The sequence below is a fragment of the Wasmannia auropunctata genome, unplaced genomic scaffold, assembly GCF_000956235.1.
Source record: "Wasmannia auropunctata unplaced genomic scaffold, wasmannia.A_1.0 LD335989.1, whole genome shotgun sequence".
Classification (NCBI taxonomy): Eukaryota; Metazoa; Arthropoda; class Insecta; order Hymenoptera; family Formicidae; genus Wasmannia; species Wasmannia auropunctata.
Genome location: NW_012026901.1, coordinates 229233 through 246297, shown reverse-complemented (window position 1 = coordinate 246297; position 17065 = coordinate 229233). Strand labels below are relative to the sequence as shown.

Below are 17065 nucleotides of genomic sequence, written 5' to 3'. Positions count from 1 at the left end.
TTTTTTTTTGTTGGCTAATGAACTCGTCGAGAAACGACGCCCCTGTCAGGTCTTATCGGTGATTCTATGCCGCGATCTCGCGTCCTTCGTACAAGCCGTCGCAAACTGCCGTACGCACGCGAAGACGTCACGCAGCTTCGTGCGTCTCTCGCGTTTAGGCACATAACTACGTAATAACGTGTGTTTGACAAGACGATCCAACCGTTTTCCGACCTTCAGAACGCGCTTGCTATTGTATTATTTACTTTTCTATTATATTGAAATATCCGTTCGATCACGTTAAATTGCTTATCATTTTCTCTGATGAGTTAAAAAGAAACGTTTTTCGTTGCTGTCGAAGGCCACGGGCGTTTGCGCGGATGTATGCCAAACGTATCGCGGGGATACACGCGTGAAGTATCGTGCCTGCGGTATCAAAGAGAGGAATTCAATCGGCGCCGCGGCACCGAGGAGCGCTCCCGTTCTTCCAGCGTGCGTATGCTGCCCTTTCTGGCACCGCTCCATAGGTGCCGTAACATTTCAGAGCCCCGGGGCTCATAAACGAGGACAAGCGGAAGGAGACACTCGTGCAGGCACGAGGAAGAAAGGCGAGAGACGTCTGTCAACCTCGCGCGCGCGAGCGCGCACCTGTATACACGTGCGCACAAGAGCACGGGGTCTCGCTGTGCTGCCTCATCGTCGAAGCGGGCGCTTCTCCACGTGCCCTGATCCATTCGGACGTATATATATATATATATATATATAAATCTCCAGAATGCAAATATACTTTAAGAATACCAAATATAAATTCTAAAAGTACACTTGAATATAAATATTTATCCTTGTCTTTTTCTCGGTAAGAAATCGTAGGACGATAATACTGTAGCCGCGTCAGAAACAGCAGATTCTTATCGATGCGATCGCGACCTTCGTCGTCTATCAATGATCGATACATGCACCCGCCTACGGGCCAGCCGAGTCGGCAGCACCTGTACAATTGAATTGCCGATAATAAGATATGATCAGGAAGACAATTACGTCGAGAGATCTCGTGAAAATTCCGCCAATTTCATTTAATACCTATTAAAAATTTATAATCTTAATCTTGAATTAATAATTGAATAAATTAAAATATTCGTTCATATTCGGCACAACTGTTTCGTGCTTGTTTACTACAATATAAATTAATGCGTATTAAATATTAATTTTTTTTTATTTAATTAATTTATTCACGCAAAGGTACAAAAACACGAAGCGTTTCACTTTTGTTTTCCTTTCTTTTCAAACGTGTAGATTCTTTTTTTATTTATGAGTAAATTATAAATATTGACAACATAATACATGCGTGTCATGATAATTTATATAAAAAGATTGAAATTACATAAAGATATTTATACGATTACAAATAAATATTCTTTTATACTTTAATATAAATCTTGGGAATTATTGGTGAGGATTATGTAACGCATGCTTTTCAAAATGCGTAGAAAGATCAAAGTGTCTTATCAGCCAATTTTACATTTTATTTTTTTTCGATCAAATTTAAAAGTATCCCTAGTAAAAAAGAGCTACTAGTGCAGTAAAAAACACTACTGAAATGTAGTAGTGTCACTGCTATAGTTAGTTCTTTTTTACGAGGGATATCGCTTTTCTTTCGTCGCTGTATTTCCATTCGCGGTTATGTATTAAAAAAATTCGTCGATTATCTGTCCGGTCGCGTTTGGCCAATCGATCTCCGGTGGACGCGTCTATCAAAATTACACTTGACAGGGATTGACAACCTTTTAGTTCTTGCTCGCCCGCTCGCTTGCTTGGCCCACCCACGATGAATTTTCTCGCATATTTTTCACGTACCGGATACACTGGGAATTCATTATACTTCGATATTTTTACGAGCGCGGACTACTGATGAAAGAATTACGTAACGCCGGAAATGCGTAGAAAAATCGTTAGTGCCTTATCGACAAATTTAGCTTAACAAGTCGTTATTTCAAATTAAAGAGTTCAGAATATATCTGAATAAATTAATTTTAAATGTCATCGGTAATAATATGTATAGCTTTGGTGTTATGTACATATATCACATTATAAAATTGCGCGTGATAAAAAGATATAAATGAAAATAAATTATAAATAAATATTGATGAAAAGAAAGTCTCACTAAACCTCGTCTTACTATCGTAATTACGTAAATGTTATGCATACAACATATACAGTTGTGTTCAACTCAATTCATGAAATTTATTTCAATTACTATCAACTTTCGTATTTAACAACAACTTGTCGCCCTGTCACTTTCACGGTCTTTCGCATGTTATAAATCATCGATTAACATTATCCTATCAGATAGCGGTAATGAATCGTGATCAGCAACTTCGTACAGAGATATATTGATCGTGAATAAATTTCAATCCAATTTATATATCCTTCGAGTATTGATCTTATACATATACGACATATCGTTATTGTCGACGGAATTTTATTTCGTTCATATTTCGCGTCCAGTTCTCCTGACAAGTCAAGCTGTTGCATTAAAAAGTATTTTGAAGAACATATCTCGAAGTCCCGAATTGTAGAAAATTGTTCTGCAACTGTAAAAGGGGGATATCTCTGCGTGCGAATTTTTTTTTCGTTATAAAAAATGTTTATCGAAATCTTTATTAAAATCTTTCAATTACGTAACACGATTCAATTAATGCTTACATACGTGTTGCTCTTCAACATCTTCAAGCTCTCGACACTCTTATACATCTCGCGCTTCACGCGTCTTCCACTTCGCTCTTCGACCTCAATTCGCTACATTCCTCTCAATCGCGCCGGCACTCGTGGCGCTGTTTTATCTCCGTGAATAAATCATTAAAGATAGCATTAAGATACATATTTTCTTCGAAGCGCAAACGCGCCGAGGAAATCTCGCGACACGGCTCATCACTGCGTTAGCTGACAATCCTCTCGGAGAGAATTCTCAACTTCCGGCCGTGGTCGTTTTTCCGTTCTTCTCGCATCTGTTTGTTCATTTTCGTTCATTTGAACAAGCAAATCCAATGTTAATATTAACACGAATATTGTAAATTAATTTAAGCTTACATATATTAAAATTTAAAATCAACAACGATGAAATATACAGAGAAACTAGAAAATTGTAAATTAATTAACACTTGCGAAGAAGAATTTATATCCTCGAGAGAATTGTAGATAAAAAATGATGCTTCTTATACTATCCTACAGTATAAAATAGAAACATAGAAAATTTAGAAAATATTTGTAATCGATGGCGAAATGTGTGTTTTCGACGATTAAATCTTTTTACCGGAGACACAAAATTCTCCAGCTAGTCACGGAGTTGCCCAATCGCAGAGAGGAGGACCTCTTTTCCCTTTCGCTCTCTGCACATGCGGGTGTTTCGTAAGAATTTTATCGTTCCGTATTCGGCGGGCCTAATGCCCTTGCAACTTCTCCTCCTTCTCGGCCTTCCACTCGATTCCTCCTCCCTCCCCCCGTCCGTTTCTTCTGCTCGCGAGCAAAAAGAAGAGAATGAAAAAGAAGAAACGACTTCCTCAGGCCTGAGATCTTTCGGGGGCCCACATGCGCGCGCGTGACAAAGGGTCCTCTCGGCACCCAGTGACCTATATGCGCCGAGGTGGAAGACGTGGGATGAGCTCGAAACGAAAGACAGCTTGAGCAAACACACTTTTGTGTGTTTTCTCTTTCTTTTCTCTTCTCGCTTTTAATGGCGATCAAGTCAGATAGTCCAGCAGTTGCATTTTAAAACTAAAGAAGAGCCTAAATAGATATCTTGATTTATGTAAAATTATATCTTAAAAATATATGTATAGCTCTCATATTTATATACATATTAAGTATTTTAACTTTTATAGGTACATAAGTTCTATGTACAACAAGAATTAAACTCTTTCCATTTCATATATTCATATGATATACGAAAATCTTAAATATTATGAAAACATATTTTACAAGATATACAAAAAAAAAATAAACATAAAATCGCAACTTAATAAGTAAGTACGATTATAATAAATAATATTTCTGACAAAATATCATTTATTTGAATGCAAATTAAATTAAACGCGCGTTACAAATTACAGAATTCGTCTTTCATTCATGGATTTTTTATTTAAAGACGATACAAGGTAGCAAATTACTCGCGAATTTGCAGCCAGCGATGTCTGGCAGCGTTGCAGTTTGAAATAATAATCGGGCCGCCTTTTCGCGTTTGTTTGAATGAGAACAGGTGTCCGATCGAAGCCGCCGCTGGCTTACCGCGCCGTTAAACTTATAAATAGGAATCGTTTGATTTTGACGTATGGCACATTCGGACTCGCGCCGGTATTCGACCGATTTTCTCTACCCAAGATCTTTCCCCGAAACATAAGGCACGAATTTTGTTCAATCCAGGACGAGAATATACGCTTTTTAAGTTTAAAAAAAAATTGTGTTCCCGAATCACGAAGAGAGAGAATCGAAAAGTCAAAAAATATTCTGTCCGATTAAGCATATATATGTATATGCATATCGTTTTATTTAATTCTGCATAATTAACTTCACGATTATCATATAGTATTTATGTTTATATTCGAGAATTCTTCGAAAAGACGTAAAAAATTGAAAAACATACATAGTTTAATCCATCAAATTTACATAATTCTGTATCTTCTTCTATATAGTATTCTTTCATAAATATTATATATCAATTTTAAAACTTATAAAAGTAAGTTAATTTTCTCAAAGAAAACAAAAGAAATCGTTTCAATTTGTGAAATTAAAATACCGGTTTTGTTCGTAAATGCTTCTTGAAGATTATTCTGACCGATACGTATCAATGGACTCCTCCACGTTATATTTATATAAAAACGATATATATACGTATATTATACAACATGCGTTGCGCCTTGCCTCGTTTCTAGGAAGTAGCCGGTATCTAATTCTTGGAATCCCTGCATTGCTCGATTCCAACATCCTTCCCCTTCTTACGTATATTGAGTAGATGGTAATTAATCTTTTCTTAAAGAGAGAAAGAAAGGGAGAGAGAAAAGAGAGAAGAGAGAGACATTTGGAAGGGATCTTCTCGAAACAACATGTGTGTTTCACGTTTTCAACCTCGAATTCCATACACGATGTAAAATTACTTCTTTCTCTCTTCTATTCCTCTCTCGCGTTTAGATAAAAATATCAATCGATATATATCTTGTTATAAAAAATATTTCTCATTGTATAAATATTACTTTATTGAATGGTAATAGCGTCGCAAACCGAAATCGCTTTCGCATTTCTTGCAGAAACAGGAAGACAGATTGTGACGAAAAATGAAGAAAAAGAGGAAGAAGAACAAGGAGAGACAGCGTGAAAGAGGGGAGACATGCGAGAGAGAGCTTGCGCAACCGGTGCCCATCTGGCCACCGAAAGCTTTTATAGCGCTTTTTCGACGTGTCGACGACGAGAGAACGTGGGCGGCCTAATTCCGACAAGATCGTACCGCGTGTAACGCGAGCGATCTCGAGTGCAGACTTCAGGATAATTACATATCGCGATATAGAACGCGGAACTGATCGCATATTTCGGACGGCGGAGGTTAGTGAACCTGATCGATACGCGAACTAGGACTATCATACGTTCCTCGCGTCCTTATTAGAAGATTCAGAAAATGCGATTTAGAAAGACAAGAATATTCTTAAATTACAAAAATGTTATCAAAAGCTGCTTCGGAAAAGTTTAAAATTTAATCAATAAAATTGATAAGACAAAAAAGATTGAAATAGAAAAAATTCATTTTTTAAACGCATTATAGTTACAAAAATATATTATTATCTTTCTAATAATATACATAAGCTAATAAAATTTTGATTTTATATATGATCGCTCTCTCCTCTTTCTCTTATTCTTATGCAAATATTATAGAAAGTTCCTTCTTTCACGTTTTACATTCTAAAACATTCTCGATAAATTTTGTGAATTACTTAAAACGTATGTATATCGAATTGTTGAAGCAGCATCAAGAGAAAATACCGCCATGTCCTGCGGAGGAGGCGAATTGGGCTACACGTCGAAACCCCATGAAAGCCGCATTAAAGTCGAACGGTTTTACGAGCGTCAATTTACGACGACGACCAACATCTTTTTGCCTCTCCTGTGTAAAAAGCGCGGATGTGGGCTACGGCAAATTTCCGCCTGCTCTCTGTTTCAGAGATCTCTACCCAAAAATGAATACGTAAAAATCGACAATTCCGATGGAGAGACTTTGTCCTCGCCATGAGACAGGCACCTTCAGAATGTTAAAAAGTATTCGCCGGAATATCCACGCAGTTGCCAAAACGATAAAAAAAAGTATAAATAAAAAAATTTATTAGATCAGCTCAGACTTATATTTTTTCAAAAAAAAAAAATAAAACAATGAAAATATATTAATCATATAAATATATATATATAATTTAGAAAAAAATATAAATAAAAATAACGTAATGATAATTTTCGTATTATAAAAGTGAGTTTAAAAGAAGAAGAAAGGAATTTATCGATTGTTTATTGTTTAAAATTTTCTACGCAAACGACACAGATATTTACTTGATTTATAGCGGAGATGAAAGGATTAAAATAAAATAGATTTATAGAATAAACCTATTCCCTTATATACGGGCGGGTAAACTGTGTATTTTACACACATGCGACACGATCGATCGACATAATGTCCCGGAACTTTTATCGTGATATTTGTCATCGTGAAAGCCCACGAAAAACATATAAAGTTCCCTGAAATTTCGTCGATTTACAGATGGAAGTCATCATTATTATTTTTGTATCAACGATAAAACAACTCTTCACTACAATTAAGTATACATAAAAATTCATGGTAAAGGAAAAAACGGAAGAGCAATTGTAATACAAAAATAATAATAGAGAATAACACAGAAATAAAGAAATAAATGTAAAGATAAAAAATAAGTTAAAGACAATTTCATAAATAAAATAAGTGCAAAAATCTTTTTAACGTCCAATGTAGCGATCGTTGAAGATCTATGGCTTCCGTCACTAATTGTATAAAGACGGCAAAGAGAAGCGCGGTAATGTCTCGTCCCGCGGCGGAGAAAAGCGATAAAGCACGAGCCTGTCGAAGAGAACAATATGCTCGCGCGAGAATTTCAGCGGGAGAAAAGAGTTTGAAAGGTCAATGCCTCCCCTCGGGGGGATTACAGGCGAGTCTTACCCGGTATTGCAGAGTGTGTATACTTTCTAAAAATACAAATCCCGTTTCGGGAGATAGGCGACTCTTTTCAGAATCTGTCCGCGCTCGATTCGAAAATGCGCGATTGTAACAACAAATGAGAGAGTAACTTTCGATTCGCGATATGTCGAATGCACGCGTAACGAATCGGCGCCTCGAATTATGATTTCATTGAATCAAACGTGAAATTAACTAACGAACAAGAAATTAAATTTCTTCCAGAACGGAACGGAAAATACGATTGTAAATAGGAAATGCGCATATTTTCTCGATCTTTTTTTTTTTTTTAATGTTCGACGGAATGTGCGAAAAGCTGGCGAAAATTGGCAGCATGCACGATTAAACGGAATTCATGTTGCACTTTAAAGAGGACAGGATTATTTTCGCTCCCGCCTCCGAAACGGGTCAAAGCAAAGAGCGAATACAAAGGCCTGACGCGAGACGAGGGACGCGCCGACGCGACGCTATCTGTCCCAATTATACCGCTTTAATTACGGTGAATTACTGTCCCTTTTCTGTCCTTTTCACCGGCGTCGCGACACCCGTAAAACCCGTGGCATTTCTACACTTTGCGAATTTAGAGCTTGTAGTTAATTCAATTTTAGGTAGCAGTAAGGAGTTTACCTTGACAGACTACTAACTTTTTGTCTCGTCCAATAAAATGCCAATTAACTAGAAATTTGTGAGTACATTTAAATAAAGTGATAAAAAGGAAAAGGAAGAAAAAGAAAACTTAAGGGGTCTCATCACCCCTGAGGCCTTAAAATGATACCTAAATTTGGGATTTTTTTGTGGGTAAGTAGATAACTTTATTTAAAAGCTGTTTAGAAGACAGTGTTGTACATATATAAAAAATCAAAAAAAATATTTTTTATTTTTTTTATGCACAAAATGACGGCACAATGGCCTACTTGCGGAATCCATTTTTTCTGTTTTTTCAAATCGGTGTACAGGATTCCAGGCATACGGTTTGCTCTTGAACAAAACACAAAGAATTTTTATTATCTACATATTAAAGACTAGAGACGTACGTAAGGATTTTTTTAAATATTGATTTTTCTCGAAATGGCAGCTATTTTTACAAAAAGTTCGTATTTTTATCAATACAAGTCTTTCGTAAAATAGCTGACATTTTCAGAAAAATCAATAGTTTGAAAAATCCCTACGTACGTCTCTTGTCTTTAATATGTAAATAAATGATGTTGTGTAGATAAACGATTTAATATGTAGATAGATAAAAATTCTTTGTGTTCAAGGCCAAACCGTGTGCCTGGAATCCTATACACCGATAGAAAAAAAGAGATTTCGCAAGTGTAGACCAGTGTACCGCCATTTTGGACATAAGAAAAATAAAAAAAAATTTTTTTGGTTTCTTATATATGTACAATAATGTCCTCTAAGATTTTAAATAAAGTTATTCATTTACCCACAAAAAATCCCAAACTTAGGTATCATTTTAAAACCGCAGAGTTGGTGAGACCCCTTAAATTTATTTACTAAAATGAAAATTCAAATCGTTTTAACTTCATGTAATATAAGACACTATTTAAAAAAATCTAAGTTTAGATCACTAATTAAGAATAAGTAAAACTATATTTATTTATTTAAGAATTTGAGCAACAATTCAATAAAACTTTTATAAAAGGAATATAATTTCAAATTTTTAGAAAATTATGGCAGCTGCGAGACTTCAAAATTTGCTTTAAAATCCACCAGCTCTATAATTTATCGCAAAATTGATAATAGAATTCGCGACATGTGATTTTACGTTCTAATATATGGATATATTATACGAGTTTGCACACAGCTCCGTCGCGAATTATAGATCGTCAAAAGCAGGATTTAGAACATGCCAGTTTCACGAATGACAACGTAGAAATTTTATTTCTTCAGATGCTTCAGACTCACCGAGTTCGCATCGGCTCGCAGGCTCGCGCGGATCCTTTTATTTTTACGAAGCTAGGAACGTAGGAAACGTAACACGCGCGCACGCACGCACGCACATTGTGTCCACTCGAGCCGCTCTAGCTAGTGTTTGGAGCTCACGCAAAATTTATGCTTCCTGCTCGCGTCGCGAATAACACACACACACGTACTTATACTCGCGCATCGTCGTCCTGCGTACACGTCTCACGCCTGTGTGAGATACATGCAGACGTCCTTGCGTCCTTATAACCGAGCGTGCGCGTGTCTCGCCTGTAAAACCCATTCTAGACAATCTATCAGTCACAACAAGAATTTTATTTTGACTTCATCCGAGATTACGTACGCGGAATATCGTAATTGAATCTGCAGACGTCTGTTATATAAATATCTACATGGCACATTCGTACTTCTCCTACATTGAATTTAACAAGATTATATATATGTATATAGATGTAAATAACTCAAGTTCTTTGACAAGCCGTTCGTTTTTCTTTTCGCGACGCAGTATTGCTATCGCAAAATATTATCGTGCAAAATGACTCCTCTCGGACTCGCTTAAACACCTCTGCCGCTGCTAATCGAGAGATAGAGGAAAATTACCAAAACGAGTTTACGATTGCCGCAAGTGGCATTGTGGGTGCACGCACGTTCGTAAAATCTTTTTATAGCGCGAGAAACGCGTACTTTCAGAGATTTTCACTGATTTCCTAAGTGACGTCCTTCACCTGTTTTTCAGTTTTACTGCTAATGTTATACGTGTGTTAGAAAATAGATTTAAATATCATTTAAATAGTAAATGTATATAATAAATTTATATATTTTATATACATAGTCTCATACGTAGTCAAAATTACATATAATAGTGACATAAATAGTATCATATATAAGCCTTATAAAATTTTAAATAACTTTAAAATTGCGCGATAAAAATTAAGACTTTATTTTTTTCTCCCTTGAGCGTGAGCATAAGATAGTAAAGCGGATGTTACTAAAATTTTATTCACTCGACGAGATTGCACGGTTCAACACGCATTGTAAAGTGACGTAAAAGATTCTTTTAAAAGGGCTGAAAGAAAATTGCATTCGCGGCGATACCGATGTCGGGCTCCCTTAAATGCGTAAAAGTGAAAATGAAGCGATTCGGGAACGCGTTGCGTGGGCGAATTATACTGCAGGTGAGTGCGGGCTTGATGTTTTTCGAGCGGCAAATCGAATAATTCAGCCAACGTAAGGAACACATTTTGCACTTCGATTTCTTTCTGGTCGCTTTTAAACATAGTAAATTTATAACGGTGCCCTTGATTATTATTTAACCGAGTGTTCTATTAGTCTTTATAGACAACGTTATTCATACATAATCGAGCATTTCACACCGCATGAAAATAATCAAACATTTGGTTAAATAACGCTCGGATAATCGAGCTTCTGCTGCATACGCCGCAAAAAGATTCTGCAAATTATACAAGATGATTAATCACAATTACGAACCTCTCGCCGGGTCCTGATACATCGACGACGATTTCAGATCGGGAGACCGACAGCCGTTGGCATTTCGAGGAAAATGAGAGATGTAACCTTAATGGAGATGAACGATTAATGGGGATCGAGGCCTCACCAAGCCCGCATATTCCTCCCTCTTCATAAGGAACTGACATACGGGCGCGAATTTGTGAGATAACTCTCGGTTCTAAGGAGCACCGAGAAAGATTTTATGGATTTTCAAAGAATCGTAAAAATTTAACAGCATTTTTACAACTCTATGCGAGTCTTAGTTAATAGTAAAACGCACTTCTAATTTACAATTTTATTTCTAGTGGTTAAGTGATTAAGTTGTTAAGTGGAATCATGTTGGTAGATACACTTTAACTCTCAATTGACTGTTCTCGATAAAAAAATAAAGTGAAAAAATAAATAATAAGCTAAATAAAAAGCAAAAAGACAGCATTAAAAGACATAAATGTAAGGTGAGAAATCATGTAAATTTATAAAATAAGATATTTTCAATAAAATGTTTTAAATTTTAAAAAATGTATACAGATTAAATATACAGATTTGTATCGTTTTTATATTTTCTAAATTAAATAAGGTTATTTAAACAGAAAAAGACGTACGTGCATATAGTTTGAATCTGGTATCTATAGTCACACTTTTAATATTATCATAAATTTATATTAGAAAAAATAATAAAGTAATTAAAATAAAGAATAAAAATAAAACAATATAAAATTGCCTTTCTTCGAAATTTTGGCTGACATAATTTTGTCATTTTTCGTTAAAATCACAACTTTTTCCAAGTTGTTTAGTTTTCAACATCGAAAATTTGTCGAAAAATTCACGGAAGACGATTCACGCGAATATCCCATATTTCTGCTTAATCCCTCAAACTGTCCTGTATATTTTTTTCCACGTGTCGATCGTGCGTGCCGCATCGTTAAAAAGCGGGTTAGAGCTAAATTTACGGTTGTGCAGAGTACTAAAAAAAAAAAGGAATAAAGACGGGGCAGCCGATTTATCAACGATGAGCTACTCGGCTTACAGCAAAGTTGAGAGATGATATAACTGGACTTGCAAGTAGAGAAAGAGAGAGGAAACGATACGACAACAAGAGTGGGAGGGAGGGAGGAGAGGCAGAAAGGGAATAAGGGGAGAAAGAAAGAGTCCATTATCGCTCAAGGGCGTCAATGTCTCGCGATTGAATTTAAAATGCTAATACAACGCGGAGAGAGAGAAATGACAGTACGGCTCTTTCGAGAAAGGATACGGGCGAGGAAGGGAGATTTACCTTACGTACGTATAACACGCATACACACATACACATACAGATAAACGGCTCCGCTGCGTTAAACAAACATATCGACGCGTATATTGTTACGATAGCGATATTATCGAGCGGAATTATTCGCATACGCCATTAGGCGATACCGATCTTATTTGCGACGAATGATAAATACGTAATCAATTTATTTGGCATATCGCATGTAATTCTTCATTTTTTAAGCTGCTTTTTTTGCAAAATCAAAGATTGAGAAAGCATGAATAAACCTTGAGTTAAAATAAAACCTTGAATAAAAATTGACAGAAATTGAAGCAAGTTTTTATATCTACTCTTCGAAATTAATTCAAACTATTAATTTAAAAAATTCAAAAATGTACGCATTATATAAAAGTATATTATTACATGCACGCGCCGCGTGTGATATTAAAATAGAAAATGTAACTCTCTAAGGTAGGGCATGAGAATAGTTGTTTGTCACAACTCGTTTATCAAACGTGACTCTTAAGGGACTCCAGAATAAACAGATATTCATATATTCCATATTTATGGTATGTCTAACGTCTTATTCAGGCGACAAAAATTACGGAGTACGAAAGAAAATAGCCGTTCATTAGCGAGGCGTATGATTTCAGTTACCTGATGATTATCCACGCTTCGCGTAAGACGGCGTAGAGACTTTTCCCGCCTGTTCCGAAAGGCACATTCCATATGAAAATGTCTCCCTACATTCGACGCTTTTCAATGCTCAATTTCATCTTTGAGCAATAGATACGTATTATTAAATGGCAGAAAAATCGTCCAGCGTAGAAGTGATGTTTAACGACAATCATGTTATACAATCGCGATTGTTAATTTTAGATAGCGAATAAATTAACAAAGTGCAAGCACATAGTAAAATCACCATTCATCTAAGTTGGACTTGAGACTTTGACGATAAATCGTGATTGAAGAAAAATATTTAATGAGAAAAATTAAGATAATTTTCGACAAATGATTGGATTTATTTTGTGATTATTATTCTTCATAATATTATTATAATTCTTCAAGAATTCTTTCAAAAATTACGTCGTTATTTATGTTACATTTACATTTCATGGATACATTTAATCTTATTGTATATTAGATTGTTTATATTTAATACGACAAAAATATTTATATCGCAATTCGATAGCGATGATAATCTCGTTTATTATCGCTATAAAATAACCAGTTTATAACATTGATATGATATTAATACAGTCGGCACTGAGAGAGAGAGAGAGAGAGAGAGAGAAAGAAAGAGAAAGAGTTGGCATTCATTCGCAAGTAATGATACCGAAACTATAAAAAAAAAACAATTATACAACGTTCTGCAACATTGCGAGAGCAATACTTATTTTAATTTATAAATGATCATCGACTCGAATTTCTTTAAAATTTCTGAAGAAATTTGGTTGTCATGTCACACGTGTTGTCTTTAACCTTCTAACAATAATTATGGAGCAGATAGCATGGAGGTGGTTACCTTCGTAACTTTGCATAGCAAATGTGCGAGATAAGATTATTATTCTGCAAAGGTTATCAACGCCGGAGGAAGTTTGCCGGCAAAAGCAAACATCGGAGACGTGCAATTTAATGCCAAACTGTGTTTGTGTGTGATTGATAAAAAAACGCTGCGAAAATTTAGTCCACTTTCTTTAATTGTGATTGTTTTTTTTTAATAATAATTTCTTTCGGTTACAGAATGTTGGGAAAAAATTGTTTGTTGAATGCTTATGAAATTTAATTGACGAATATATGTATACTTCTCTCATTATTCTGCATTCTTAAAATTATTATATAAATTATATTATTTTCCTAAAATAAATTTCTATTTCCTTGTCTTAATTTAGTTTTTACTTTCTGTATTCATCTAAAAATATATCTCTTTATATATAGGTATAAATTAAGTTTTGTCCTTCTTTAAGCACTTTAGGACTCTTCTCTCTTTTAACACTTTCACCCACGCGACCTGAACCGATAATCTCACAAGTATCACATGCAAAACGATATTTTATCATCCATCGTATAATTTCGTAATGACGGTTTTTACGCAACATACGCATCCCATGTGATACCTGATTCATTCATCTCATCGAAAGAAAGATGTGTGATAACGCGTTATCGCCATTGCTCTAAGAAAACGTACAACATAGGAAAATATTGTACGTGATTGTGAATATTTGAAATTAAGAAAATAACGTGAGACTAAACTGTCTAATTTTTTTTTATAATTTATCTAATTTTATCATTTTTATCACCAATATCAACTTCAGTTTGCAAAAATATAAGCATTATTTATAATCATTTCTTGGTAAATAATAATTTCTTATTTATACATGTATACATGCAGCTATATGCACACATACGTGAAATAAGCAATTCTGCAGTTTCAAGGAATAATCACGAGTGCCGTCCTACATTAATAACTATACTTTTGTGCCTCATAATGAATATTAATTGCCTCTTGTAATTGTTATTGTACATTGCACATTGCTAATATGTGTTATAATCAATTTAAATTTTTATCAACTATTATTACTTTGTTAGCTTTATTTTCTAAATAAAAAGAAAAGATCGAGAAAAGGCATTGATTAGGCCTCCAATTGAGTATTCATCGCGCGCGCTTTAATCTTATCCTTTTCTCATCGCTATTCTACTGTCAAAATCGTGGAGGAAGGACGTTTATAAAATTGAGGGGATTTGTCAGGAGCGGCGTCGATACGTCAAAGGTGCGCCCGTGCAGAACACGCGAACGAGAGGTCGGCAGCTATCTGGGAAACAAATTATTTTCGGGCGTGCGCGTTCTAAATTCCAAAATAATTTATTCCGGGCTAACTACACACAAATCGCGGTGCGGCTGCTACCTCGCGTCCGTACGTGCGTCTGCTGCAAGTTGTATATCTCGTAAACGCGATAATAGATAGCCAACTTCAAAGACACGCGCTTAGACACGAGCGATTGCACATTCATATTCATGAGAGAGGCGCACAATACCGCGAGTGCCTCGTCCCACTTATTCTCTCTCTCTCGCGAACGCCAGTTTCGAGGAAAGAACTCGCTCGAAAGTTCAGAGACATTGAGAGATAAATGTGAGATAAATGTAGGGATAAAGATAAAACGTGACAAGCAAACGTATAGATGCGCGCGCAATAAACATTTTTCTAAATATAGCTACAGTAATATAACATAAGAAAATAATGATATTCTTGAATAAAAAGAATAAGGAATAATATTCTTCACGAGTGCAAAAATTCCCTGGGATCGGAAAAAAATTCATATTAATTCATTAATCTCCAATAAGAAAAAAATTGAAAGATGAAAAGAGGAATAATATTAGCATTGTGTGCGCGATAATACGAAAAGTCAATAATAATATTTATTGCAAGAATATGTTTATTATATGTAATATTTACTAGAAGAAAAAATTTTAATAGTTAACTCTTCAATTATAATGATGAATAATATTGTTAGATAAAATGCATAAAATACGAGTAAATACTTGAATACACTCTTTCTAAAGCATACCTCAAATGGAACAAACAAGTTTTAAATTCTCTCTCTCTCTCTCTCTCTCTCTCGTTCGTCAAATGTTTTCTCAGCGAATAAGAGCGAACATACACGAGGCGCGTTTAACGTGTATTCTCCCGCGAGCTCTTGTGGCAACATTGCAACTATGATGGCAGCGAAGTTCTACTTCGTGGCGTCGCGACCTTGAGCAATTGCGAGCCCGTGGCTATAAAACCCACGTAAATCAATCCAAATCGCGCTCGCGATCGGTCTGACGTCTAACTTCGGTGTATCGCGGCGCCACGATTTGAATCTTACGCGTACGCGCGTACCGCATATCGGCAAGTTCACCGTGGGAAGAATCGATCGTTGCCTGTTTGCGGGTGATCAAGCGTGACTATACAAACTAGGCGCAAGATATTATGTCAATCCGACACGTAATAATCTTATCGGATGTAACGTCAAGATGTAACATAACTACCGCTATCTTTTCCTTCGGCCCTACGACACAATGCCCCCGATATATCGAACGCGACTCTATCTCGATATCTCGCTCACCAATTTGAAACTGCTAGTGCATCCGTCTGTTGTTCATTTCTACCAATGTAGATTAACTTTAATCACGGTTTTATTTACTTTTTATCTTGTTCTAATTCTTAAAAGTAGAAAAAGATACAAAGTAAGTTAAATCTGGATTAAAGTTAATCTATCTTGGTAGAAGTAGACATGTCACATTTGACGTTATAAGTTTTACTTATTTATTTTTTGACGGAAACAATCCGTCGGCAATAATAAAATATATTATAGTTAATATACTATATATATTGTATATAAAATATATAAGTATAGTTTGTTGTAATAGTGAAATATCAATGATTTTTTAAATTTCTATGTAAAATTTAAGAAGACCGGATTCCGATAATGTCAGAAAATAAAAAAAAACAGATAGTGCGATTAAATTGATGAATAGACCGTGCGTATCGCGCGATGTTATCGAAGACGCGCACTTCGAGCGTTTTGCGTACGCAACGTCACGCCGCTCGTTACGTACCTCTCACGCCGCGCTCTCGGCGACCGAAATCCGCGCCCGGCCAAAAGTCGCGAAACAATCCGCAATCTGTCAGACAATCTCAGACGCGGCCCGAGAATAGCCGTATAGGAGCTGCGTGTTTATTACCACAAACACGTGCTCCGAATTTGACGCGAGTGCGCCCGCCTTCTCGCGGTCGATTTATTCTCCCGATCGGTGATTTATTAACGTTTACTGCGGAGACCGAGAGGGACGGACGGCGCTTTCGATTTCGAAAGCTGCACACGCACGCATCGGATTCTCCTACCTTCGCAGCGTCCCGTATATCCGGCGCCGTGTTCGCACTTCGCGCACTGCGCACGCACTTAAATCCGCTCCCTTCGATAATCCACTTTATCCTCCTCCGTCGGCCGCCGGCGCGCGACTGTGGATAATTCGCGGTCGCGACCGGCCTAGATATATACGGGCTATATTTAGCCCGCGTCGTCACCGCGGCGCGCGCAGATTGGCCGGCGGTGACGTCGCACGGCGCCGCGGTTGGCCGCGCGGCGACTCCGCGAATACGCGCGGCGGACCCCGCCGGACCGCT

The 17065-nt window shown here is 36.4% G+C and overlaps 1 protein-coding gene across 1 annotated transcript in view; it reads right to left on the bottom strand.

Moving 5' to 3' along the window:
- The window catches only part of LOC105454016 (proto-oncogene c-Fos), a 24270-nt gene extending 7368 nt beyond the window's left edge, over nt 1-16902 (bottom strand). The window contains exon 1 of the mRNA XM_011696331.1: nt 16784-16902. The gene's annotated coding sequence lies outside the window, so the exon portion shown is untranslated. The remainder of the gene's footprint in view (nt 1-16783) is intronic.
- Between the last annotated feature and the right edge of the window lie 163 nt (nt 16903-17065).